We start from the raw sequence: 26,917 nt of genomic DNA, 5'->3' as shown, positions 1-26,917 counted from the left end.
AAAAAGAGAAAATGGAATTCAATATTTGTTTTTTGTATCCTGGTCTTTCAACTATTATGGCCAATACAGTTTTATTGCAAGTCTCTGAATTAATGAAGAGAATATATTGGTAAATAGAAATGCATTTCATGCTGTACCAAGGGAAATTGCGTTGCTATGGAAAAATATATGCCAAAATAAAAATAAAAGTTTATGTTTTTTCTAAAACAAAACAAAACCCTGCCCCCAATTAATGTGATTTAAACCTTTCTGAAATGTCAGGAGGTCTCAAGTTTTTCAGAAATGAAAATATTTTAAGTCATGTCATTTAAACAATTTTATTACAGAATTAAAAAAATAAATTATGTGGATAGAGACACTTATGCATAGGGAGTAGCTTGGAAACAGTTGTAAAGTTGCTGCCTCCCATAGGAAACTCACTTTCTACAGTTCAGATCAGCTAACACAAAGAACTTCGTTCAGGGTTTCAGTAATGAATGCCATTAGACACCAATATCTAATGATATTTTTCAAAAAAGCAAAATACAGCTAAATGCTGGCTGACATGAGATTATTTGGGGTTCTGTTCTTTCTACCTATTTATTCTCTGTAGCTTGTTATAGCAACAAATATTTTGACCTGCACCTAGTAACTTATACAATATTGGCTGATTTCCAGGAAAAAAAAAAAAAAAAAAAAAAAGCTCAGACACAAAACCTAAACCTCATTTGAAAACAGTTCATATAAATGAACATTTGAGAAATTTTATAGTTTTTATACACAGAATATATGTAAATATTTGTTTGACATGCATCTGTTTGAAATCTATCAAATTGAGGTTGAAGAAATTCCTGGAGAAAAATCTTACATCCCCCTCATCCACAGCTACCAATGATGAGTCCCTGGGCGTTTCAGGTGCTCCCATGAACAACAGGAACTCTGTCAACTACCCTGAGAGGCAGGTGTCATCACCTCCACTTTACAGGGTAGAGGGCTGGAGTGACTCACCAGAGCTGGGAAGTTCCAAAGAAAGCTGAAGTTTAAACCCAGATCTCAGTGACTTCAAGTCTTGTGCCCTCTCCATTGTGCCTCCCTCCTGAAACACGGCTTCTTATTTAGCCACAACTACCCTACTAGTGAATCCACCTTCATGAGTTAATGCGCCAGTATTGGTGATAGCTAATATCACAGATGATTCCTAACACTAAAATCGATGACATCAGCTGCCACAGAGCAACACTCAACTTTTTATCAAAAATTTTTTTAACACCTTTGGAGAAAGGGCACTATAAAGAATGTAAATATATCATTTCTAAATTTATTGGGACCTAATCGTAATTTCTTTCCCACTGTATAGGATGCTCTAAGCGCTGGGAAATCTGGCATGGCTTATGGGAAATCAAATACAGTTTGAACCAAAAGGGCTAGGCTTCGAAAGTCAGGGAGCCCGAGAATTATTTATGACAAGTAGTTAAGAGTTTTCCATCAATGCAAGGCTGTGTTCTGGTTCTATTATACTGACCGAACACAGAACCCAGTATTAGCAGCTATCACACATCCTGTCCCTCAAAAAAAGAAAACCTCACAGAAAACAAACTCAACATGCATTTGTGTGAATAGGTATTTTGTTTTGCATTAGGTAAAATGATAACATGGCTCTTTTTTTTCCTTCCACGGGCACTTGCTCTCTCCCGTTTGAAGATCATGTGTTTCTGCCAGATTTATAGTACTCTGCTTGAATGCTATTTAATATATGATGAGACGTAACTTTTTAAATAAATAGAAACAGGATTGTTTTATAGAGAATTGAGACTCCTTCTCCTATGAACTACTATTATAAATAAAAATTTACCTTAGCAGCATTCACAAGTAATAGGCTTTAACATATTTAAAAGGAGCTCTTTGAAGTGAAATATTTAATTTGTTCATCCCCATATTCTCTAAAACACATCTTAGATGACATTCAGATTTTATTTAGAAAAATATAATAAATAAAATAGGATTAGCATAATATTTATTTTGTTTTTATATACTCTAAATAAATCCATATATATTCAAATCAAATGTATTCTTTGTTTAGAGAAACCCTCTGCTAGCTGCATATCAAACACTCTTAAGACATAATGTAATAGAACATCTATGACAGAAAGTTTTAGTGCTATAGTGGGTTTTTTTTGCAAAGAGTAATCTTCACATTATTTTTTACAAATAGAAATTTTCTGAGTATTTGGAAACTGAATGCTGGTAAATAATTCAACTCCCCTTTTCTCATCATGACATTGAAGTTGGAAGAATTCAACCTGTACAAGGCCTAAGCTGAAGAGGATAGGGACTAGCTTCTGTGTTTTGTTTCCGCCTGTCTATGTTTTGGTAGGTGTAGGAAGATCACTTGGTGCTAGGTCCTTAGTTTAAACTATTCAAATATTGGTAGTAAAGAAAGTGAAGTGGGTCACTGGAAAATGAACTTGAAGTGAACTTAAAAGCTGTTTTATTCAGCTGCAGAAGAGAAGAAAGAGAACGTCAGTATTGTGTTCTCTGTTCATTACCAAGGTGAAGCCTGGTGCAAAGAACCCTGTTTGTTTCACCAGATATAGTGATAATAATACTGTTTTTTGGATCCAACATCATCTGTGTCTTGCTCACTTTATCACAGGGTACACACACTATGACTATGATTCTCCCATTGTTAGTGGAAATGATTTATCCAAACCACACATATTTGTGGAAGCACAATGCCTGCCACAGGGGTGGCCTGTCCCTCTTCTCTCTTGACAAGGCTGATCTTAATTTAGATTTCCAAGAATCCACCGGGACTTTCAAATTAAATAGCAAGAGGTGACCTTTAAAGTCTCTTTCTAGACACAGCTTAGAAAGTTCTGTGGGAATCATTACCTCCTTCCTCCTTTTTGCTTTTCAGTTTTTAATGTGTTGGTTGGGGAAAAAAATCATTTTGTCATGTAAGGAATGATCATACATTTCCACCAGGAGAGAAAATAAGGGCTTGAGTAAAGATGACTTCTTACTTTAAATAACGGTAACTAATGCTTATAAAGGAAGGTTTGTTCTGCTCCAAATTAAAGTGATCATACCTAATAAAAGTTTAGCATTTTGCTTTCCATCCAAACCAAGACTGCTTGCTCAGGCACCTTTGAGAAACAACACAAGATTACTTATGCTATTAGAGATGTCAGCATAAATCTTCCCCACTGGCATTGGGGACTTTTATTTATCTATCTATCTACCTACTTATTTATTTTGGAAAAATGAAACTTCTGTTGTGCCAGGAAAATGAATGCTAGTAAATTAATACAATTAAAGGCAATAGGACTTTTTATCCACTATTAGGAATTAGTCTTTGCACAGTACAGCATCCACAAGGCAGCAAATTATATTTTAGTCTTTATCCACTTGGGCAAAAGCACACATTACCATCATTCATTTAGAAACAAATTCAATCATCAGGGCAATAGATTTTAATAGGTTCTGCAACTTCTTGATGTGCCCCAAGGGAAGAAGGATTGTGTTTGGTTTTTCTCCCTGCATCAAGGAGACAGCGTTGGTTTTTAACTCATGCAGAGGTATGCTTGCTCTGCATGCTTGCTGTGCAAAATAGGGCGTGGTGAGTATGTCATAGACACTCACGTTAGGGAAACCCTCCAGCTTCACTTGATAGTCTATTCATAGGAACGGGAAGTTATAGACTTGTGGTCTGACAGCGTGTCTAGACACAGGTGCAATGGCCCAACTCAGCAGAGAACTATATCACATGTGAGTAGAGAAAATACTTCTTTGCCCTTAGTTGTACACTTCTACATTTCAACCCCAACACTGGGAGGGGGCAGTATCACATCTGTTCTATTAATTAAAACGTTATCATAAATTTCCTTTTTCTAAACTATTATCCAGAGCAACGGTCTAGAAAGTATTCTGTACAGATCATCTCAAAAACCTAAACTTTTCTAGAAGCAGAATTTCTACATATATCAGCTCCACAATGGAGAAATAATATTAATTCGCCACATCATATTTGTATGACAATTGAAATGTCATCACGTGAATTCATATGATACCCTATGTGGCACTGGCCAAGCTTTCAAGGTCAAGATTGGTAACATCCTTTGTTCCAGGTCACAGAGATAGTTAGTGCTGGTGCTAGGACTGTAGATTCCATAGTCAACATTCTTTCCACTTTATCTTCTTAAGAAATTTAAGCACTCATTCATTCTTCATTGGTAAAGAAGGGGGAAAGCATTTGTGGCTCCTGAGGGTCCGGCTTCATTGTTCCAAAATACAGGCATGTTGGGCCACCTCTCTGTTCATGCAAATGCCACACTTCCTAACATTCCTCAGAAGATTCTTGCCATCATTATGAATGATTCCAGGACCCCAAATCATTGTCCTTTAGGCCCTTGCCCATCTCCACTGCAGGGACATCTGCTTCCATCCCTTTTCAGCTGCCTACTGGAGTCCACTGTTATCTCTCTGATTGTAACCCCTTATATTCCTAACTCCCTTAGAAACTTAACAGTCATGCTAACTGATGGGAGGCAAAACAGCACAATGTTGTTTGCACGGATTCTGGAATCTGATCCCTGGACTTCAACTCCATTCCAGTTCTGCAATTTACTAGCTGAGCACGTATTTGTGTCATGATAAGAATATGTACTCAAAAGAGCTTTTAAGATTAAATGAGTTAACACATTTAAAGAGCTAAACAGCCTAGCATTATTTAGTTAGTGTGCAATAAACAGCATTTTATTAAGCCCTTCAACCTTTGACCCCTTCCTTCTCTCTAGTCTTCCCCAACGTGTAAACTCAGGGAAATCCCTGAGGATTTGCTGACTTCAAAGCTAAAACATGTGGCTGTGGATCTGTAAGAGAAGGAGAGAGCATCTTTGTGGAAACCTACTGGGTAAGCTCTATGAGAGCTGTTCTATACCCACGTGGAGGCATGGATGGAAGCATGGTTGGTAGAGTCTATACATCCACAGATAGGATGTATAAACTAGCTGTTGAATTCTGAGTGACATAACAAAACTGGAAACAATGTGACCCAGGAAAAGATCAGCAGGGATGAGTTATCCTGACGTGCATTTCCATACAAGCACCATGAATGGGAGACTTCGGGGCAGATCTGTGGATATGAACGTCCCTGAGCAGTCTGGGAAGGGAACCAGAGAGCAAACCCTGCCTCTCAGTTCATTATTTCTCTGAGCGGAACCAGGGGGACAGTATCCTGCAAGACACTAATCGTTGCTCCCTGACGTGGCCATGTGCACTTGGGAAACACTATATAGGTTCCACTTTCCTCTTGGAGAATCACAGACACGTTAACATACAGGAGAAGTTTCTTAGAATTCCTGCTGCAAGCCAGTGGGTTTAACTTCTTTTAATGCTGGTTTTTTTGTTCCTAACTTTTATTTGTCTTAGTTTTACTTTACCTTCACCTAAATCCAGGAGATCAGATCTGAGATGTGCACCATGGAGAAAATAAAGAATGTGATATAAGCCCATGTTTAAAATATTGGCTGAGTGTACAATTTCAGGAACTTCAGTTTTGCAAAGATCATTTGGATTTGGTGAGTCACGTGCATAGTGGAAATGTTTCTAGGTTCTAAAAACCAGCTCTTCACCCAAAGACTAGGGGATGGGCCCCCCTCACGGTTCCATCTCACTTTATTCATCTGTGCAGTAGACAGTGCTGGTCTGCCTCAAAGATGTGTTACCAGTAAGAAATAAAGGCTTCTGGTGATAAAAAAAAAACACAAAACTCTATCCTAAAAATATGATAACCAGAGTCCTAGATTTTCATTTGAATCTTATCTCTTTAAAGGATGTGTCAGTCTTCAATTTGTCACTTTTTGTAGAAAAATAAGTAGCGCCCTAAGCTCGAAAACCACACCATAAAGAGTTCTATTTGGCAAGTCAATGAAAAGGTATTTCTTTGTCTTATATAAAGATAAAGATATTCATTTTCTTTGTACTTTTTAAAAGCCCAGAGGAGAAATACCACGGTGTTAGACTTTCAAGTGCTTCCTGAACATACACTGCTAAATACCCCTGCTCTCAGGATGGACAATGTTTCCAGATAGTTCTCTTATTTCTCTACAAGACAAGAAAGGTAACTCTTCTCCACTTATCACTAAAACCAGAACTTATAGAGAGGTATTAAGAGACACTTCATTTAAAGCTACAAAATGAATACTTGCTAATATCACTTCAAACCTGCATGGAAGGGGTTATGTGTAAACTTGCCAGAGTGAGTTTGGTCAATATTGTAATCCTGGGGGGGATGAGGACACATTTGTAATACCTTAACTAACAACAACAACAACAACAAAAAATTTGTAATCCTGATATTTAAGGTTAATATCATGTTGCAAGTACCTACATATGTATTCAGATTCAACATAATTCTTTTGCTCACCTCTCACAAACCTTGTGGTCTGTGTACAGGTAAAGAACTTGAGGGTTAATGCCGCCAGCCACCTGACAAAATGATATTTTTTTTATTATATTTTTTTATTGATTTTTTACAGAGAGGAAGGGAGAGGGATAGAGAGTTAGAAACATCGATGAAAGAGAAACATCAATCAGCTGCCTCCTTGCACACCGCCTACTGGGGATGTGCCTGCAACCAAGGTACATGCCCTTGACCGGAATCGAACCCGGGACCCTTCAGTCCACAGGCCGACGCTCTATCCACTGAGTGAAACCAGTTAGGGCAATATTTTTATATTATAGAGTTCATGCTTAGAATTTTGATGAAGGTGAACCCTTCTCAAATAATGTTTACCACAATTTTGAAAGATCACCCCCTTGGAATGGACAGAATTCTTGGGTCTTTCTGAGAGCAAATTTAATGATCTTGCTTCTAATGCATTCTGTCCCCAACAGTCCATTCTACAAATACAGTCAGAAGGCATCTTCAGACAGGTGCAACCATGGCACCCCTCACCCACAGCTTGCTGAAGGCATCCCACCTTGCTCAGAGCATGCGCTATCTCAGGAAAGAGTTGTCTAGGAAGGAATAGAGCATGGGTGGCCTAAGAAAACAATCCAGTGGAAGAAATGCAAAGAATAAAGCTTTGCCATCTGTTCTTTAGTTGTCTAGCCAATTTCTAAATTCGATTTACATTGGAATAGTTTAAATGTTGAGATGCTAGATTCCACTTGTATTGTAATGTTGAGAAACACATTTGTACATGAGAACCCAAAACATGTACCTTCTACTATTTTCTACCATTAATTGAATAATGTTCTACCCCCAAACGTGGCTCCTCTGGATTTTCCTACCTGTTCCTGGGTCTGTCCTTCACTCAGGCTACTCATGTGCTATCACTTGCTAATCCTGCAGACAAGGCTCAGTTACTCCCTCTCTTCTCTCCATAGGGATCTGCCCAAATATCATGTTACCTTAACTGACTCTTCTCTGTACAATAGCACTCCCTTCTTTACTCTCCCCGGCCTGTTCTTTCTCATTGTTATTTATGCTTTTTCAATTTCTTTCTCCTCCCATTAGGTGTGAACTTCATAAAGGCAGATATTTTGTTAAGACGGTTTGCTGTTGAAGCTTAAGCCTCTAGAACAGCGGTTCTCAACCTGTGGGTCGCGGCCCCTTTGGGGGTCGGACGACCGACCCTTTCACAGGGGTCGCTTAAAACCATCGGAAAACACATATATAATTACCTATTGTTTTTGTGATTAATCACTATGCTTTAATTATGTTCAATTTGTAACAATGAAATTGGGAGTCACCATAACAGGAGGAACTGTATGTATTAAAGGGTTGCAGCATTAGGGAGGTTGAGAACCACTGCTCTAGAAGTTTATGAAATACTAGAGGCCCAATACACAAAATTCGTGCAAGAATAGGCCTTCCTTTTCCCGGCTGCCAGCACCAGCTTCCCTCTGGCACCCAGGACCCGGGCTTCCCTCACAGCCCCGGCTTCATCTCAAAGGTTGTCTGGAAACATGTCCAGAAGGACATCCTAATTAGCATATTATGCTTTTATTATATAGAAAGGTTTCACTAAATAAGTATGTGTTGGGTAAATGTACATAAATAAATAAATAAATAAATAAATAAATACGTGAAATCACATCTGCACATGAACTTGGATATGCATCAAAGTTCAGAAGGCATAACAGTCCCCAACTCAGTTGACACTCAACCCTTTTATAAGCACAAGAGACTAAATGTAGAAATAAAGCCAATGGGTGAGCAGGTCCAGGTAGATCCACTAAGGTTTAGAATCAGAGATTGCCCAGGAGCCTCTCGGCTCTTAGAACCAGGTGTGCCTCAAGGTAGCCTAGTTTCAAAACTCTGTGACTGACTTTTTCTTGGGGTGAACTAGCCCAGAGACAACAGGTCCTGAGACTCCTGTCCCCTCAATGTGGTTGACCTAACTCACTCTAAGCATGCTGTAGCTCTAATAAACAAATATAAAATTACTGAATTTCAAAGCTGGAATTAAGTTTTGCATAGTTGAGCCAACACTCCCTATAAATAAGGAAACAATTGAGTGATATTTTTTTAAAAAAATTAAATGTTTACACTCAAAATTTGGGGAATTTATTTTCTGAGAAATAAATTTAGATAAGAAAAAGAAGAATTGAGTCATTGCTTCTGAGAGATGCTATGTACCATCTACATAAATTCCCAGTAAAGCTTAAAAAGTCAGACAAGAATAAAGCAATATAAGTATGGCTGTTTCATGGTTGATACCCAGATTATACTGAGTCCTGTGGTCTGAACTGAATTAACAAAAGGTGACTGAAGAAAACAAGCGTAGGAGCTGACTGGCATCCCTTGCCAGGTGGTGACCAGGGCATGGTGATACCTTCATCTATCTGGCTGTTATACAAACTGCCACAGACAATCTGTCTTCTAAAGAGCAGACATTTATTTCTCACAGCCCTGGGGGCTGGAAGTCCAAGGTCAGGGTGCCAGCATGGTTGTGTGAGGAACCTCTTCCAGGTTGTAGACTTCTTATTGCATCCTCCCAAGGTGAAAGAGGAGAGAGGGCTTTGGGGTCTCTTTTATAAGAGCACTAATCCCATTCATGAGAGCTCTACCTTCATGACTTAAGCATCTCTCAAAGACCCCACTTCCTAATACCATCCCACTGGGGGTTAGGACCTTAGCATATGAATTTGGGGACAAAGACACAAACTCTCCAACCATAGCAGGTGGTTTCAAGGCCTCCACAGAAGGTCACAGACATTTGTCCTCACTGATGAATTATTGCCCCTCTTCTCACTATGCATCACAGAGATTTGTCCTCACTGATGAATTATTGCCCCTCTCCTCACTATACTCCACTGATGTTTAAACACACATCTGTACATTGTGCCGACTTGTACCAGCAGAGGGCATAATTTCTGACCAAGAACCAAGAGCTGAGGACTAGAGAGATCACAGTTCTAATTTTAGAGTCTAGAATCTAGATCATTTTTATCTCCAGCAGAGGACTCAGGTGATCATCCTCCTTTCCTTCAGGCATGGCCTGGCTTCTTAGCATTCATTTTGGATTTGATCCAAGGCAAAGCACTGACGCCTGCCAGACGTCGACTCTCATATTGGCTCCAGGCCTCAGTGTGCCCTGGTTTCCCAGCTCTTCACTGCCCATTGCCTGGCATGGTGTTGGTCAATGTTCATTATTTGTGACCAGGCTCTAATCTTGAGATATTACAGATGCATTTATGGGTGAAATATTATATTTAATTTTTGCAGAATAATAAGGATATTGAAATGAGCTATGATTAGAAAAATGTCAACACAAAAACTGAAGCAAAAATAAAAATAAAAATTACATTTAGAAATATAAATGAGAACTAAACTCCATTAATGGGATCTCGGAAAGCAACTAACTTTTATGTGAAACAGTGTTTTGTTTAAATTATTACAGATGTCAACAAAGAAATGAGCTGCTACTATTCCAATCTCTGTGTTTCTTCACTTTGGTCTACAGTAAATAAATGATCGCAGAGTAAGAAAACAAGCCAAAGGACAGCAAAATTAACCATCCAGAGACCGCCTCTGCCCCATGCGGATTCTGTGTGGTGCCCCCTTCCCTGCATTGGCAGACTCCTCAGTCTTGATGCCAAGTGTGGACTATCCATCAATCTTACTCCTACATTTAAACCTCATTAAAAATCTGTTTGCCATTCCTCTCAAAGATTAATCGCACAAGTCTAACATAATAGCTTTGCCGATTTAAATGCTCCTGCTTTAACATTTCATTTCAAGTGTACTGTAATTATATTATATTGCTTCTGGCCAAGTTAGAAAACACATTCAAATAATAATCTTATTTTTGGTATATGGTACATTAACAGGGCTATTCCTCCTGTTAACTATGCACAGAACTTGAAAATATACTCATAAGGGAATCTATTCCTTAAATTGTACAGTTATGTAAATATCCATTAATCTATAAGGGGACTATCATTTATCCTTTGGCTGTTTTGGGTTTTTGTACAACCACTTTTCTATCTTACACTTGTGACTTTAGTAATACGTTGACACAGGGGACTTCCATCATTGACTTACTCAGGCTGATAAACAGAAGTGTAATGGGAACAGGGTTCCCAGTTATGTGGTTTCAGGAATCACTTGTGGTTATTCAATCCTAATAAGTTGGAGAGGAAAACACTTCCCAGAATCATTCTCCACTCTCCCAACTTCTGACTTTCTCTTTACCAGGATTAATTCAGAGCACAAACCCCTTGCCATCACTGTATTCATACTCAAGAAAGCATATCTGGAGTTTTAGAAATCCTCTTTCCTTTTGGCTTGCAAACAGCAAAAACTCAATTCCTCATTGCTGTTGTTTTTAAATGTGAATTAGAAATCACTGGGCAAAGAGGTCGGTGTTTATGGATGACGGGTCCAGCTAAGCTTTGGCTACCAGGAAAACGTTCCTTATAAATATAATTTTATATGTAAATGAGAGACAGAGTTCTAGTTTTCTTTTTTTTTATTGCTTAAAGTAATACAAAGGGTATTACATATGTGTTCATTTCCCCCCCCCCCGCCCTAGACAGTCCCCTAGCCTCCCCTATCCCCCAGTGTCTTATGTCCATTGGTTATGCTTATATGCATGCATACAAGTCCTTTGGTTGATCTCTTACCCCCCTACCTCCTGTCCCCCAACCCTCCCTGGCCTTCCCGCTGCAGTTTGACAATCTGTTTGAGGCAGCTCTGCCTCTGTATCTATTATTGTTCAAAAGTTTATAATGGTGAGAGACAGATTTCTAGTTTTCTTTTCCATTCACAAGTAATTGGTAAGGCAAGTGCTGCAAAGATGGCCAAAATTAATGTAAGTTTAGAAGCAACTTTAATGATCTCCAGTTAACTTTTGTTAACTAGTGTGACAACTAAAATTCACTTTTGAGATTAAATCACTAAGTGATTAAGAAACTAAATTGTAAATACGTTGGATTTTTCATGCATTCATCAGATATTTATTGATTCCCTACAACATTCCTAGGCTGCTATAAGTCAACAGTTAACCAAACAATTAAAAAAAAAATCCTTCACTTACACTTAAGAAAGATAATAAAATAAAGAAGTAAATAAATATGTAGCACATGAGAAGACGATAAAAATGAAAACAAGCATACACAGTACCAAAGGGTCAGTTCTAAAGACAGTATTGGGAGGCTTTCACTGAGCAGGTGTTGAGAGCAAGCAGGTGATGAAATGGAGCAAAGCCCCAGGCCTGGAAGGGCATTTTCAATGTCCTGGAGGGGAGGGGAGAGAGCACCCCAAGGGCAGAGCACCTGAAGCCCAGAGAGGGGTGGAGTATCAGAAGATGAGCTCAGTCACTATAAAGACTTTGAAGTTTACCCTGAGCATCCTGAAAGGCCACAGGAATATTTGAACTCGGGAGTGAAAAGCTCTGACTTATGCTTTTAAGGATCACGCTGCCTCTTGCTGAGAACAGACTGTTGGGGAACTCAACCTGAAAAGGCCAGTGATGGGGCCCTGGCAACTCTTCAGGTTCAACAGGGCAGTGGAGCAGGCAGGCGAGGAGGTGGTGAGAGGCGCTTGCTTGATCCTCTTTGAATTAGGAAAGGAAGGTGACAGGACTGGTTATTGGATAAAAGATGGGGTTTAAGAGATAAAAAGAGCAGAGACTGACTCAGATATTTTATTAACAAAAATTCTAGGAATATTCAAGCATGGCTTTGATGTAGGTGCTCACAGCTATTTTGACCATATTTACTAAGAATTCCTGACAACATGGAAGAGGAAATACCTTCTCTACTTACCCTAACTACAGGTAGAGATCCCAGAGTGATCTCTCCTTGCCTGTTTTGTTATCCCTAGGTAAAAGGTTATTTCTTTCTTCTCATTCCAAAATACTTTTTAGACTTCATAATCGTAGTAACTATTTGTCTTCCAGAGGACATGTTTTTCTTAAATAATTATGTTAAAAATTACTAAAACCATTCTATAATTTCACATAGTTACTGGTGTCTGTTATTAATCTGCATAAGTTTCCCCATTAGCTGTATTAAAATTTTTCTTAAAAAGCCCAGTCATTCATTACACATGCTCATTCATGAAATAGTACAAAGCACCCAATGCTAGCCTGTTCTTCATTTGCATTCTCTTCCAGCCTGTGTTGCTACTTTCACAAAGTGAGTACAGTTAATGGGTTGCTTTCCATCACTGTGGATGAGTAAGCATGTCTTAGCAAGTGGTGAATATCTGAAACGTAATAAATGCAGCAACTGTGCACCTGGGCATCCTCACATGAACTGTGCCCCAATTTTGGAATGCGAGGGTTAAGCAGACAAACAAAAATGAGAGTTTTCCGGTCATCGTCACTTCTGCTGAACTGCCGGAAAGAGAAGATCACCTTTGACTGTGTGGCTCCAGATCTGCAATTATTGCAGCAGCAGCTCCTGAAAAACTCAGAGCTATCACACAACATCTGCTTCTCCTTCCAAAACGGTTCAGACCTTGAAAATATGAAAACCAATTAAGCAGATTAAATAAATTTAGCAGGCTGGTCTGCTTTCGCCTTTCCAAAAATACCAGTGAGAAGATGACCAAATCCATCTGGAGTTTGTTATATCTTGGGATTTCATGATAAAAATGTGGGTGCTCCCACAGTGCAGGGTGGCTCCCTCAGAGCTGTGGTCAACCCCAGTCCACAAGTGCAGTTGGCCACTTGGAGATACCCTTTCCCTGGTGTTATGGAAACAGACCAGGGGCACCACTAAAATTGATGATGGAAGTTTCTATTTTGTAATTTAAACAGATAAGACATTTTTCAAAGAGACATGTTTTGTCGTACAGCCGTTCACCTCATTTGGAAGAGCTACTGAGTTCCAGCCCTTTTGTCAGTATCCTGACCTTCAACTGTCAATTTGCTAATGGGTTCCTTCAATTCCATTGTCTCTGAAAAATAACTGAAAACAATATATGACAAAATGGACTAGCTAGTGTCTTCCAAATTCTACAATCAAATCAACGCCTGATTATGACACATCACATTTAGAGAGGAGTCTACAGATTTAAGTGTAAAAAAAAAATTACTAAGAATAGTCAGAAAATTTGGTCTGCTGTCTCTCCCTTTTCCAAAGTGTTAAATATTGCCAGCGACCATCTTCCAGTCTGATTGGAAGCACTTACCAAAAAAGCATGCCTCTAAAAATGACCAGCAAGAAATTTCTAGTTGAAGAGCATCCCCACCCCAGACTCCTGAGACACCGACGAGGTGACAGTATATCCAAGGCCCCTGTGAGTGCTGATTCTGGAAGAATCTGTATGACAGTGATGGAGACTTTTTCATCCCCATGCCCACCCCTCTATCACCTATAAGTTCCTTGTGACAAATTCATTCTTGAAGGAAATGATGTTCTACATGACGGTCAGGTTTTGGCACACACACATACTGCAGCAGAGATGCTATACAGGTAGAATCAACAATGAAAGGAAACTGCTATGCCAGTCTTTCCAGGATTCCAGGCATGGTGAGTGTGGTCTGGAAGGGAGAGGGGGATGACACAGTAAAGACACAGAGCCCAGACAGGGCCCAGATGCCCAGGCCAAGGGTGGGATTGCTCACAGGTTACTCATGGAAGCCATACAAGAGCAAAGGCAGAAGCCAAGTCTTCGACATGGCCTAGATGTGCAGAAAGTGTCCATGGAGTCTGCACAGGCTGTGGGTTCCATCAAGAGGGTGAGGAGAGCTAGGATCCCCACACTTGCCTGTCCCTGTCATGGACACGACAGGCCGGCTAGCACATGTGATCACTTCCTCCTTCACTCCTCACCTTCCTATTCCTGTGTGTTTTCCCCTCGTCCTGGATTTATTTGCAATAGTCCAGCCCTGAGATGCCCCTCTCCTTCTCTATGGTTGCGGCCACGTCTTAGTACATGCCCAAGGCTGGGGAGGGTCTTGACATTTGTGAGGGTCTCTGGGCTGAGTGACAACTCTGTCAGTTCCTGTTCTCTATGGTGGGCTAGTGCAGGACCCTACCAAGAACATTCATGATGGTAAATAATATGGGACATGTTCTGGCTTTGAAATGTAATTTCTTTTCCTATCTCCATGTGTGTATTTATGTATAAAAATAAGTAGGAAAACAAACAAGCACATTTTGACTAGACTTTTGAAATTTAAAAAAAAAATGTGTTAGAGCTCCTGGGGGGTATTTATGTATTTACAAAAATTCAAGAGTTATTTAAGCAGCAATTATTGGGGATTTAGTCCCAGTGAATTCTTACCAATTAGTTGTATTGTGTGACTAATATTCCATTTTTAAGATATGCAGAAGTACGTAAAACTTTTAATAAGTGTCTTTAAGTAGCTAATACATACACATGATATTTATGGGGCAAGGAGATAAATAAGAAAAATTTCCTGCCTTTAAATTTAGTTTAGAAAAAGAATAGGATGAAATAATGTGTTAACTCTTAGTGATACTGTGCTAGTCTTCCTTTTTAAAAAAATATATTTTTATTGATTTCAGAGAGGAAGGGAGAGGGAGGGAGAGAGAAACAGAAACATCAATGATGAGAGAGAATCATTGAGCAGCTGCCTCCTGCAAGCCCCACACAGTTCTGGAGACTAGAAGTCTCACATCAGGAAGCCAGCATGGCCAGAATGTGATGAGAGTACTCTTCCTGGCTTGCGGAGGGCTAGCTTCCTGCTATGTTCTCACCTGGCAGGGAGGTGAGGGTGAGGGATCTCTCTGGGGCCTTTTTTATAAGGGCACTAATCCTATTCATGAGGGCTCCAACCTCATGACCAAATCATTTCCAAAGGTCCCACTCACAAGTGCCACCCACGACTTCCCTGCATGTGCCCTGACCAGGAATCGAAATGCTCAACCACTGAGCCATGCCGGCTGGGCATAGGTTTTCTCATTTAAGTAAAGCACTTGTAAGTTTTTTCTTCTTTTATTAATTCAAATTAGAGAGTTAAAAATGTCTCACTATAAAAATGCCAAGCTGGAATCATTGCTCAAATCTACACCAAGATATGGCAAAGGCAGCAGGAAGAGTGAGGCCTGAGGCACAACTAACATTAACAGAAGACTGTTCTGCTGAGATATTTCCAGGGTACCAGGTATCCTGGGGTTAGGGTGGTTCTCAGCCCATGAAGGAGAATCAGCAATCTGATAGGTAATCCGATCCTTTGGAATCAGAGTCCCTAAGTATCAATCAGGTTTTTTGGCCAATGGAGATGATGGGGAAAGGGGAAGAGTGATTTTTTCATTGTGTGATCATAAAATAGAAAATCATTAAGATGAATAATAAACCCACTATGATACTTTTGGTGTAAAAATAGGGAGATTATGAGCCACCTTTCAAACAAAATAAACCCACTCAGGATAAAAATGTGGGGAGAGAAAGAAGCCACCTCAATGGTTTATTGGCATAAACCACAGGAAGTGATGACCCATCAAAAGAACAGCGAGTTTTCAGATCACCCTCTGGAGACAGTATCCAAGAAGTTTGTCAAGCTCTTGACCACTATCCTGAAATGTCCAAGGAGTGTATGGACATACTTGGGCTACTCAAACATTCCCATGAGGCTTTAATGCTAGTGACTATACTTGTTCATTTCTAGAAACTCTATTTGGTCCTTCTTCAAATTTTATAGTTATATAATTATTATTCCTTTCATCTTGCTCTAGTAACTCATTCCTGGATTGTTAATCATTCTGTTTTTTTCAAAATGGTGACTCCTTCATAGTGACTCATTCCTCTTGTCACTTGACATTTTTAACTCTGACCTCATTTTCTGTGGGGTTTTCTCTTCTTTTCTGTGGAATTCTTGTAATATCTGCTTTGTGGAAGGGCCTTTCAGAGAAGTATGACATTTGCCTATGCTGGGGTCCTCAGTTTAGACAAGTTTTCAGTTTAATCTTTTCTGCACAACATACATAGTGTAAGTTCAGACCCTACCTTCAAAGGTGTCTGGGTTTCTTAAGGGAGAACACCCAAGGCACTGAATGTGCAAGTTGCTCTGTTGATCCCTTCCAGTTGTCAGGCATTGTACAGATACCTTCTTCTAGCTCCTTCCTCATCCAGCCTATGTGGTTGGTATCTAAACCTGTTCAGCTGCTATAACAACGTACCATACAGTGGGTGGCTTATAAACAACAGAAATTTATTTCTTACAATTCTGGAGGCTGGAAGTCCTAGATCATGGTGTCAGCATGGCCAGATTCTGATGAGAGTCCTCTTCTTGGCTTGAAGAGGGCCAGCTTCCTGCTATGTCCTCACCTGGCAGAGAGGTGAGGGATCTATCTGGGGCCTTGTATATATGGGCACTAATCCTATTCATGAGGGTTCCACCTTCATGACCTAATTATTCCCAAAAGCCCCACCCCCAAATACTACCAACTGGGAGTTAGGTATTTGTAAATACATAAACTTTGGGTGGACACAAACATTGAGTCTATAGCAGCAGGCCATTCGTATCCGGTCCTCTTTCTTCTTGGATTATATCTGGATCTTAAAGCCTTGAGTTTATGTGGCAATGCCTTGATTTCTCCATTTTTCTCCTAAAGATTTCCCTTTTCCCCCTAAAGATAAGCTATGTATGAAGCATTTTTTGGTTATATTTTATGGATAATCCCTAACAGTTTATCATACACAGAAGGAAGACCAGCCAACATCAGCTCAGTCAGCCATGTTGTTGAAAGTCAAATAAATCAATATAGAAGGAACCACAGTAAGCCCAGCATCCTCTTAATTCACTCCCAGCCAGACAGGTGGAAAACGGCTGCGTTTATTGGAGCAACAGGGCACTGAAACCTGGATCCATGTTCACAGAAGTCAGTCAATCACTTGACACTGCTGTTTACAGACAGAAATGATCACATCATAGTGGCTGACAAATGACAGCCTCTACGTGTTGTCTGGGTAAGACTAGAAAAGCCACAGCCATACATTTAAGGCCAGTTCCTTAGAAAGTTCTCCACCTTCTTAGACGTCCACTCGTGACTTTCTCACATATTTTTTTTTCTTACTGTTTTAAATAATCAGACCATTTTTCTTTCTTTTGTAAACTTTCCAAAACATTATATTTTCAACTTGAAAACCATCATAGTAGACTTTTCCCCCCTCTCCCCACCTCACCCTGTTTAATCAGGGATTAAGTGCCATTAGCTCCAATGCTTTATGCACTTGCCGCCTGCCTCCTATTCATTCTCACTACTACTCCCTATTAGGCTCAGGCACTCAGCCTTGTCTTCTCTGGCTCTTTAAAGTCCCCTTATCTTGCCCAGATGGCATAGCTCAGTGATTGAGCATCCATCTATGAACCAGAAGGTCACGTTTCCATTCCTGGTCAGCACACATGTCTAGGTAGCAGGCTCGAGACCCAGTAGGGGGCATGCAGGAGACAGCTGATCAATGATTCTCCCTCATTGCTGATGTTTCTATTTCTCTCTCTCCCTCTCCCTTCCTCTCTGAAATCAATAAAAAATAAAGTCCCATGATCTGCTGTTCCTTGTGCACAGTAGCATTCACAAGGCTCTAGAACAGTGGTTCTCAACCTGTGGGTCGCTACCCCTTTGGCGGCCGAACGACCCTTTCACAGGGGTCGCCTAAGACCATCCTGCATATCAGATATTTACATTACTATTTATAACAGTAGCAACGTTACAGTTATGAAGTAGCAACGAAAATAATTTTATGGTTGGGTCACAACATGAGGAACTGTATTTAAAGGGCCAGAAGGTTGAGAACCACTGCTTTAGAATTAATATTTTATAAGTCAATCCTTCAGAGGTTCCCCAAAATTATAAAAATAAATTTTTGTAGGGTGTATAATAATTCTATGTTATTTATTCTGACTGCCTTAGTTTTTATCTAATTTTCCTTTTTGGTCCCAGGAATCCATCCTCTAGGATTCCACATTACATGTAGTTGCTATGTCACCTCAGGCTCCTCTTTGCTGTGACAGTTTCTCTGACTTGTTTTTTTATGACCTTGGCAGTTTTGTGAAATGTCTCATTATTGGGATATGTCTTAATGTTTTTTCATGAGAAGACTGTGATGATGTATTTGGGGAGGAAGGCCACAGAAGTAAAGTGACAATTTCATTGCATCAAACAAGGTACATGGCATCAATATAACTGTACTGTTGATGGTGACCTGATCACCTGGCTGAGGTGGCGTTTCTCAGGTTTCTTCTCTTTTCAGGACTTGTGGTACACTGACTTCTAATGGTCAACATTGGTTCATGGCACACGCTTAAGAAGGTTTTCTGCAAGGTTCCTCTGTTGTTCAATTATATTTTATTATTTTTTCCCTTCATCCTCTATCTCCACACCTAACCCAACACAATTTCTCTAATAAATTAAATATATAACAGTCCTATTTATCCTCTCTATGTTTATCAGCTAAAATGTAATATTTTAGTATGAATAATTTTAAAAACACATACATGTTCTAATACCTTTAAAATAATCTCTTTTTACACAACATTCTGTTTTGGAGAACCATCCAGTTCATTGCTGCTGACTGCTGCCCAATAACCCTTTAGGTACATCAACCACATTTTCTTGTCCATGACTCAAATGATGGAGACTGAAATGCTTCCAGCTCCTGTATCCATACCAAATGCTGGACTTGATACCTGAGATGAGTTTCTTAATGGTCCTGCTGTACAATTTCTCCTTTGTATATACCTGTTGGTGAAAATGCTGGGTGCTGGGCTAGCCGCAGTCTGGCTCCAGATTGGCTGTGCCTGTTTATAAATGGGATGTGAGCGCTTCTTTTCCCACATCCCAGCCAGGATTTAATATTGTTTGACTTTCTAATAATCTCCACATGGATGGGCATAAAGTATAACATCCTTACTGTTTTAATTTGCATTTTTTGATTATTAATGTATTCGTCAGGGTTCTCTCAGCTGATGGACAGTCAAGCTGACACAGAAAATTAACCATCACAATTAGCAATGTCTATCTTACTTTTACACGTCTTGGCATTTGCTTTACTGCGAACTGCCTGATCAGTTCCTTTGTCCATTTTTTATTTTGTATTTTATTATTATGCCCCCCTAGTGAATGTGCTAACCTTTGTGTACCCTAAATAATTGAATCTTTTGTCCCTTTTTCATGTTGCGATTACCTTGCCCAGCTTTCACCTTTATGATGTCTTTCCTTAAAGGAGTAGTCTTTTATTTTGATGTAGTCACATACATCAAATTCCCTGCTTATGCTTCAGTCTTTGGGTATTTTGTTTAAGAAATATTTTTCTTTCTCATAGTTACCAATATATTGTCCTAGATTATGAAATTATACAATTTAATATTGAGATAAAAGTAATCTTTCTCCATGTAGTGAGCCAATTTTCAACACCAGGCACTAAACTACTCTTCCGCTAGCCTGTGATTTATGATGCCGAGACCACGAAATCCCCTTAAGATCCCACGCCTGAGAACAGACTCTAGTCTGTTTGCTGGGTTATTTATCTAATCATTCATGAATATTCACTGCACTCAATGTAGGTCCTAATAAAATCCATATTTATATAAGTTATAGTTCATTGAGCTTATGTTTTCCCTATCCCTTTATCCATACTTTACTTGTCTTTCAAAATCCAACCTCTCTGAGGATTCTTCCCAATTACCCATTTTAACTTGTTTAATTCACTGCATGTTCATATCCCCTGTAACATTAAACCCAGGAGAGCTAGCAAAATGCAGAGAAAAGGGCAAGGACTTTGATCTTGGACATCCGGGTAAAATCTTTACCACTACATGACCACTGGCATATTACAAAGCACACTGGAACCATGGTTTCCTCTGCTTACAGGGCAAAATAAAACAACAGGATTACCTAATATTTATTGCACACACTCAATGCAGCCCTGGGAAGTAGCCTAGCTTATTACCTTCATTTTATAGACAAAAAATTGAAACAAGTTCTATCTTGAACTGCTGCTAAGTAAGTTGGAGGGCAGGGATTTGAACACAGGATGTCTAGAGATAAAACCTGCATGCCTGCTATTAATTATGCTATATTCCCTTATTAGGACGATGGGGAGAAACAAGGCAAAGTCTGTGAAGTGACTACTTCAATGATCAGAATTTCTTATTTGCCCAACTCCTGAACTACGAAATAGAGGGCAACATATCTCAAAGCCTCAGCTTATCCACTGGCTTTGTGACAGCACAGATAACATACTCTATGAGAAATAGGAAATGTATTATCTTTATCTGAACAAAAGCAAAGAAACAATATTAGTTCCTTGGTATTGTGGGCTGGCATTGTTTTGCAAGGCCCTACACTAAGCACTTAGGTTCTTTAACTCATTCAATACTCATAACATTCTGATGTGGTAAATACTTATATCCCTAATAACTGAGAATTGCCAGGCTCAAAAATCCTCCCCAAATTATGCGACTAGTATAGGCAGAACTGGGCTTCAACCCAGTTTTCTCAGATTCCAAATCTTTCTATTCTAACTACTATTTGGTACAAAGTGTATAATTTTAAAGTATTTTCTAGCCTTTAGTTTTGTATTTTCTTTTTATTCCATATATATATATATATATATATATATATATATATATATATATATATATTAATCTAAGAAATAAAATTTAATACATTTGAATGTTTTCTACTAAAGAAAAGTTTTTTTTTCTTTAACAAGGAGAAACAAAGACTGGTTATACTCAGAATGCATTATTTCTTACTATCTTTGAAGGATAGTTAGTGATGTTATCAATGTCTGTAAATATCAAATTCCAGGAAAAAAAATATTGCTTTAGATAAAGGTATTTACCAGCAGTAAATGCTAAACAAATTGGGAGTACATGCTACTGATTTGTGTGTCCCTCTCTATCTGACAGACACATAGTGACTGTGACTTTTAGAAACTCAGACACATCATTCTATAAAGGCCAGAAGCCAATCCATTAAATACTGTGTCAAAATAATTTTGAGAAAAGTTGACATGGGAACTTCCTGTCATTGTAAAGACTTAATTTCAAAGTAGGAGTTCTGAAGGCCAAAGAGAAAATATCACTGTCAAGAAGAATAGATATTAGATGGAATTTAACATAGTTCCCAAAGTAAAGCCACAGTACTGGAATGGGGTACCACTTAAATATTAAAATTGTTAAGGCAAATAAATCTGTGTGATTCCATTTTGTCCATAACACAGGCTGGCAAGTCCATTTGTCCTTCCTGTTACCACATGTAAAACAATTCAGTCTTCAATTTATTTTCAGGAGATAGCATTACACTATCCAAAGATATTCCCTGAAATTGCTTAATTTCTTGCTTTTAAATTTATGTGCTGAGGAAACAAATGCTATCACTGTGTGAGGTTCTCATTTTATATGAGTAGTTATTCACCCTGATTTATTTAGGGTAGATTCTCATTTAATCCTTATGATTGCCAAAAAACATTTAACTTATTAGACTCTTACTGCCGTGTTAATTCTTACTTTCTAGTTGATGGGAAAACCAGCAATATCAGTAGAATTATCATGCTTTGCCATTGCTTTGAATCACATGCTTAACACTAGTACCCTGCGGGTCTAATTAATTAAGTTTTGGCTTTTATAATTGAAGAAAAAAATTACCTCTAATTAGTTTTTTTAAAAAATTGTTTTTTCTTTAGCCATTGATTTTTACAGATAAACTTTCAATTAATTTTTCTTTTCTATATTCTTACCTCATCCCTAATGAATTGTTTTTAACTGACGTTTTATTCAATCTATATGTATTTTGGAAGGACTTATATCTTTTCAATGTTTAGTGTATATATAAAGTCTTTCAACTGATTATACTTTGGGTCATTTCAGTGTTTTTGCATTTCGATTCCAAGCATTTTTTGTTGAAATAACTTCCAAGAATGTTACAGTTTTGCTGATAATAAATCTGAAATCTGATACTGTTACATTTTCTAACAGGTTCTTACAGATAGCTAGGACTGCTATTGATTTCTATATTAAAGTATATTTTCTAATTTGGGAAGATGTACAGTATGAAAGTGTTAGACCAACCAACAATTACATGACATCAATTTCAATACAGAGAGTAAAATGGATAAAACAAAATGTGTCCTCCTCTCATCTCCAATGAGAGACCACTACTGATTAAGTTTTAGCAGTGCCACCAGTATTCAAAATTTAGTGGCAGGTCAAAATCTTTAGCAGAAAATAGAAAAGGAATTGCCAGACCTCAAGAGCTAACATAATGGGTTTCATTTTATACCCAGACCCTTCAAGTACCAGGCTTAATGAGAATGAATGATAATTACATTCTCAAAGATTTTATGGCATCACCCTAGGCAAGCCAATGGTGGGAAAGAGGGAGGAGAGCGCAAAATCAATAAGATGCAACTGTAACTGCAGCAACTTCTAGCCCCATCCTGGCATTGACTATCCATGTGGTTTACTGAAAGTAATAAGCTTTCCCTCTCCCATGTAATGAAGACATAAGTAACACCTGGCATCCCAAGGGCGTCCACTCAGCTGAGAAGGGGATGGAGTTCTGGGTGGGGCAGCACTGACAGTGCCTTCTAGAGCAGGAGCGGGGAGCCCAAGCAGGCTTGCTCTCACTGCTGAAGAGGAGAATTCACTGGTGTGCTCACCAACAGGGGCAAATGGCTCTGTCACCAAGCCCGGGAAGATGTTCCTATAAGGGGACAGTTAAAAACCTTCCCTGGAGCACTAAGGAAAGGACACAGCAGATGTCTGCACAGTCAACTTGCTGTGAGAGCACCAAGGATGAGGTGGGGAACTGAGAAGAAAGTTAGCAAAGCAGGATCAGGAATAGCAGGCAAGGTCTGAGATCAGAGGATTTAATGAAAGTCTCTGCAGGAACCACTGCTATTACCAATAAGGTCACAAAATGAGACCTATCTGTACATGATCATTTAGTTCACACAGAGAAAAAACTCTGAACCTTGGTAACTCCAGATTTTTGTGTTCTGGCTATGTGAAATTAAAAAAAAATGCAAAATGATATGTATGGTTAAGAATTCATTAATTATTAAAATAGATAATTATTATTTATTTAATAACCCTGTTAATTATTAACCCCTAATCCATGTATTGGGTAAGGTATTGTGTCCTCCTCTCCCCCAAATAAGCAAGACTTATTAAAGCTCTCCCAATGAATTCAAGGGGAATATCAAATCACTTAAATATTATAATACAGAGAAAAGAGAAAAATAGTTGTCCCCTACTCCCCAAAGATGGTGGGTCTTTGGAGGTCATTAGGATTAGATGAAGTCATGAGGGTGGGACCCTCATGAATGGGATTAGTGCCATTATAGGAGTAAGAGATTTGCTTTCTCTCTCTGCTCTCTGCCACATATCTGCAGTCTGAAAATCTGAAGAGAGCCCTCACCAGAATCTGACCATGCTGGCACCCTGATCTTGGACCTGTAACCTGTGGAACTGTAAGAAATAAATTTATGTTGTTGATAAGCCACCTAGTCTATGGCATTGTTATTATAGCAGCTCAAACAGACTAGGACAGAAATTGGTCAATACACGAGAATCAGAAAAGCATCTTGAAGGAAGTAGTATTTAACCTTGGCCTTGGACCTTGGGTAGCTTTCAAAAGACATAAGCGGGGCTTGGCGGTTTTCTTGGAAGACTAATCACAGAGACAGCACTAAGACAGAAGTGGCCCTCACATGTGTCTGCTCAAAGATCATGGAAGCACCATTGTGAATACTGGATGGGAAAAATTATTATTTTTCTTTTAAAGTATTTTTGAAGGCCACGATAACAGCAATATCTCGGTCTCGAAGTCATTCTATGCATTCAAACCAAACCCCTTAGATTGAGTCCCATTAGTTCAGCAAGTAGCCTATGTCTATTTCTCAGCTCTTGTCTTCATTATTACATATTAACTTCCATGAGCCCCCTGAAGTGTCTGCAGTGCTGGCACTGTGTACACCCACTTGTCCCTCATGGCTCTGCATGTTAGAGACATGCTACTGTGACATCCTGTTGTATTTGCCTAGCAAAGCTGAGGTGTGACCAGCAAAGTCTTGCTGCTTTTACAGGGAGAGTTTTCTGAACCTCCAACCCAGCTTCTATGGAAAGGCTTCAAAGTAGAGGTTATACATTAAGCAAGTCTCAGGTATTACCACCCTTCTATCTTCACACTGCAAACAAAACCATTTAGCTCACAGGCTTTATTTCATGTGTATAGCCTGTGAGCTATACTGAATACGGGCAGAAAGTGAAAGAATATAGAATTGATGAGTTTTTGGTTTTCACTTTTTTGTCCAGTAAGATCAAGAGGTTCAATGACTTGTCACAGCTTGCTCAAGTGGCCATATTGCCAGAAATTAAATTTAGGATTCCAGATACTCAAGGAGTAGTGAACAACTAATTCTTATTGCCTTTTATTCACCTTAGAACCTAAAAGTGAACAACTAATTGTATAAAAATTTCAGTACATAATTTTGAATCACTTTGTGTCTAATAGGATGTCCCATGTGCCTAATTTTGGTGTGTAAAACCTTTGGTTAGACTCTTGCTCTGAAGGAACTTATGTGAGTCATACATATAAAGAGTAAGCTTCAATCAAGAGAGAAGAAATGTCCAAACTTTGATATGTTAAGATTTCCAATGCTACTGAGGCAAACTGAGAACCTGAGACACAAAAAATCTAAGAGTGGTGCACAAAGTCAACTGATAGAGAAAAGTAGAGGCTGGTATGAAACCTTTATATTCTTCTACTTCTATATTTAAATCTGGGGCTGCTTTGGGCATCTTATGTCCTATATTCATAGGAAGAAAAGAAATAGATTACTTCCTGTTGTCAAGCCTGACCGGACTCAAACCAAATGATTCCGAAGCTAATTAACTTGGAAAACCACTTAAGGACTTGTAACTCTATCAATAGTCTTACATTATTAATGACTTTTCAGAATTTTTGAATGTCTTTAAATTCCCACTTGACCATTCTGTGCTCAGCTATAATTGCAAATAAGAGTTATTACTTGGACAATTTACTGGGTGCCAAGCATCATAATCGTGAGTTACATGCAAATTCCCTCTAACTTCTCAAAAATAATGCAAGATAGGTATTTTTATTTATGTTTTTATGTGAGGCAATGGAGGGCTCTGATGGGTAAGGAAACCTCCCAGTGATCCTATTGGCAGACAGGCAGAACTCAACACAAACGCAGCTGATTCCATACCACTTGCACATATTAAAAACTCCACACACCCACTCACCCAGCAATATTTCCCATAACATATTTCCACAAATTTCTTTTTCTGTAAATAACATTCATTTCCTATCCAGTAATGTAGATATACCCAGAAGGTGTTATTTCTGAGTAGAACAAAAAATATATGCTCAACTCACCTGATTACTATTATATAGCCCAAAACATATTAAAGTATAAAGTCCTACATAAATATAAGGTTTTCACACTCTCTATAGTTAAAAACAATAGTATGTAATGGGGTACTGCTGAAGTAATTGTTGTGCTATTAGCTATTTATTTGTTTGCCTTTCCCTTCCAAGCTATAATATCATACAGGAATGAATGAGTCCTAGTTATTGTTGAAGGGCCTGTGATGAAACTTCCCCCTTTTTATATAAGGTCTCATTTTAACATAGAACATTGTGGAGTCAACATTTAATACTATTTGACTAAGGAAATACTTGGCCCTCAAGCATGTTTCTTTCTGCCTTGACTGAATAAGTTGAATATCAGAAGAATAATACCACATTGAATGATTATTTTATGAATTCAGCCTCACAGCTTCATAAGCAGATCTCTTATGTCTCATTGTTTTATTAACAGGTTGTGATTTATACCATAATTATCATAATTATTAACTGTCACAAACCATTATTAACTCTCAACTGTATAAAACCTATTTTTGAAAGGCAACTTTTGTATTTTGTACTTTTTTCTAACAACTTCACTATATGAGGGTAATCTTGAACAGAGTAGACATACTCCTATTAGGAAGGTAGACTCAGTCCAAGGAAAAATGTTGATGAGTTGAATATGAATTTCCTATCTTGACACTAACCCCAGTTTACAAGTGTATCTTTCCACTATGGTTACAATGGTCTATGAGAAATTTCTCACTGGTGATGGCTTTCACTTTTCCTTAGAACATTTGGGTAGGGACAAAGAAGAAAACATTGTATAAATAGTGACTCACTGATTCTTGTATTATTGTGCTGCCTAATTAATTTTTAGGGATTTAAGATCAAGCAAATAAATATGATTGATGTCAAATAGTGGGATGTTACCCTAAATCAGCCAGTTTGGGATGAGAGAGTTTTATCTCACATTGACTCAGTCAAAAAACCATTATGACTATTGTAAAATTGAACTTGCCTGTTGTTCACAAGTGCACCAGAATTATTTGTCATTATCTGCCTTTACTAGACTCTCAACTAGCCTTTCTCTTTCATATGTATGAATGGAGAGAGATATAAACAT

General features: G+C 38.6%; 1 protein-coding gene across 5 annotated transcripts in view; it reads right to left on the bottom strand.

Annotated features, from left to right (window-relative positions):
* The window catches only part of CTNND2 (catenin delta 2), a 782,618-nt gene that overhangs the window by 387,304 nt on the left and 368,397 nt on the right, over positions 1–26,917 (bottom strand). The gene's annotated exons all lie outside the window — the stretch shown is intronic.

The sequence above is a fragment of the Myotis daubentonii genome, chromosome 4 (assembly GCF_963259705.1).
Source record: "Myotis daubentonii chromosome 4, mMyoDau2.1, whole genome shotgun sequence".
Classification (NCBI taxonomy): Eukaryota; Metazoa; Chordata; class Mammalia; order Chiroptera; family Vespertilionidae; genus Myotis; species Myotis daubentonii.
Note: the sequence above shows the minus strand (reverse complement) of the source record. Positions and strands in the feature narration are given on the sequence as shown.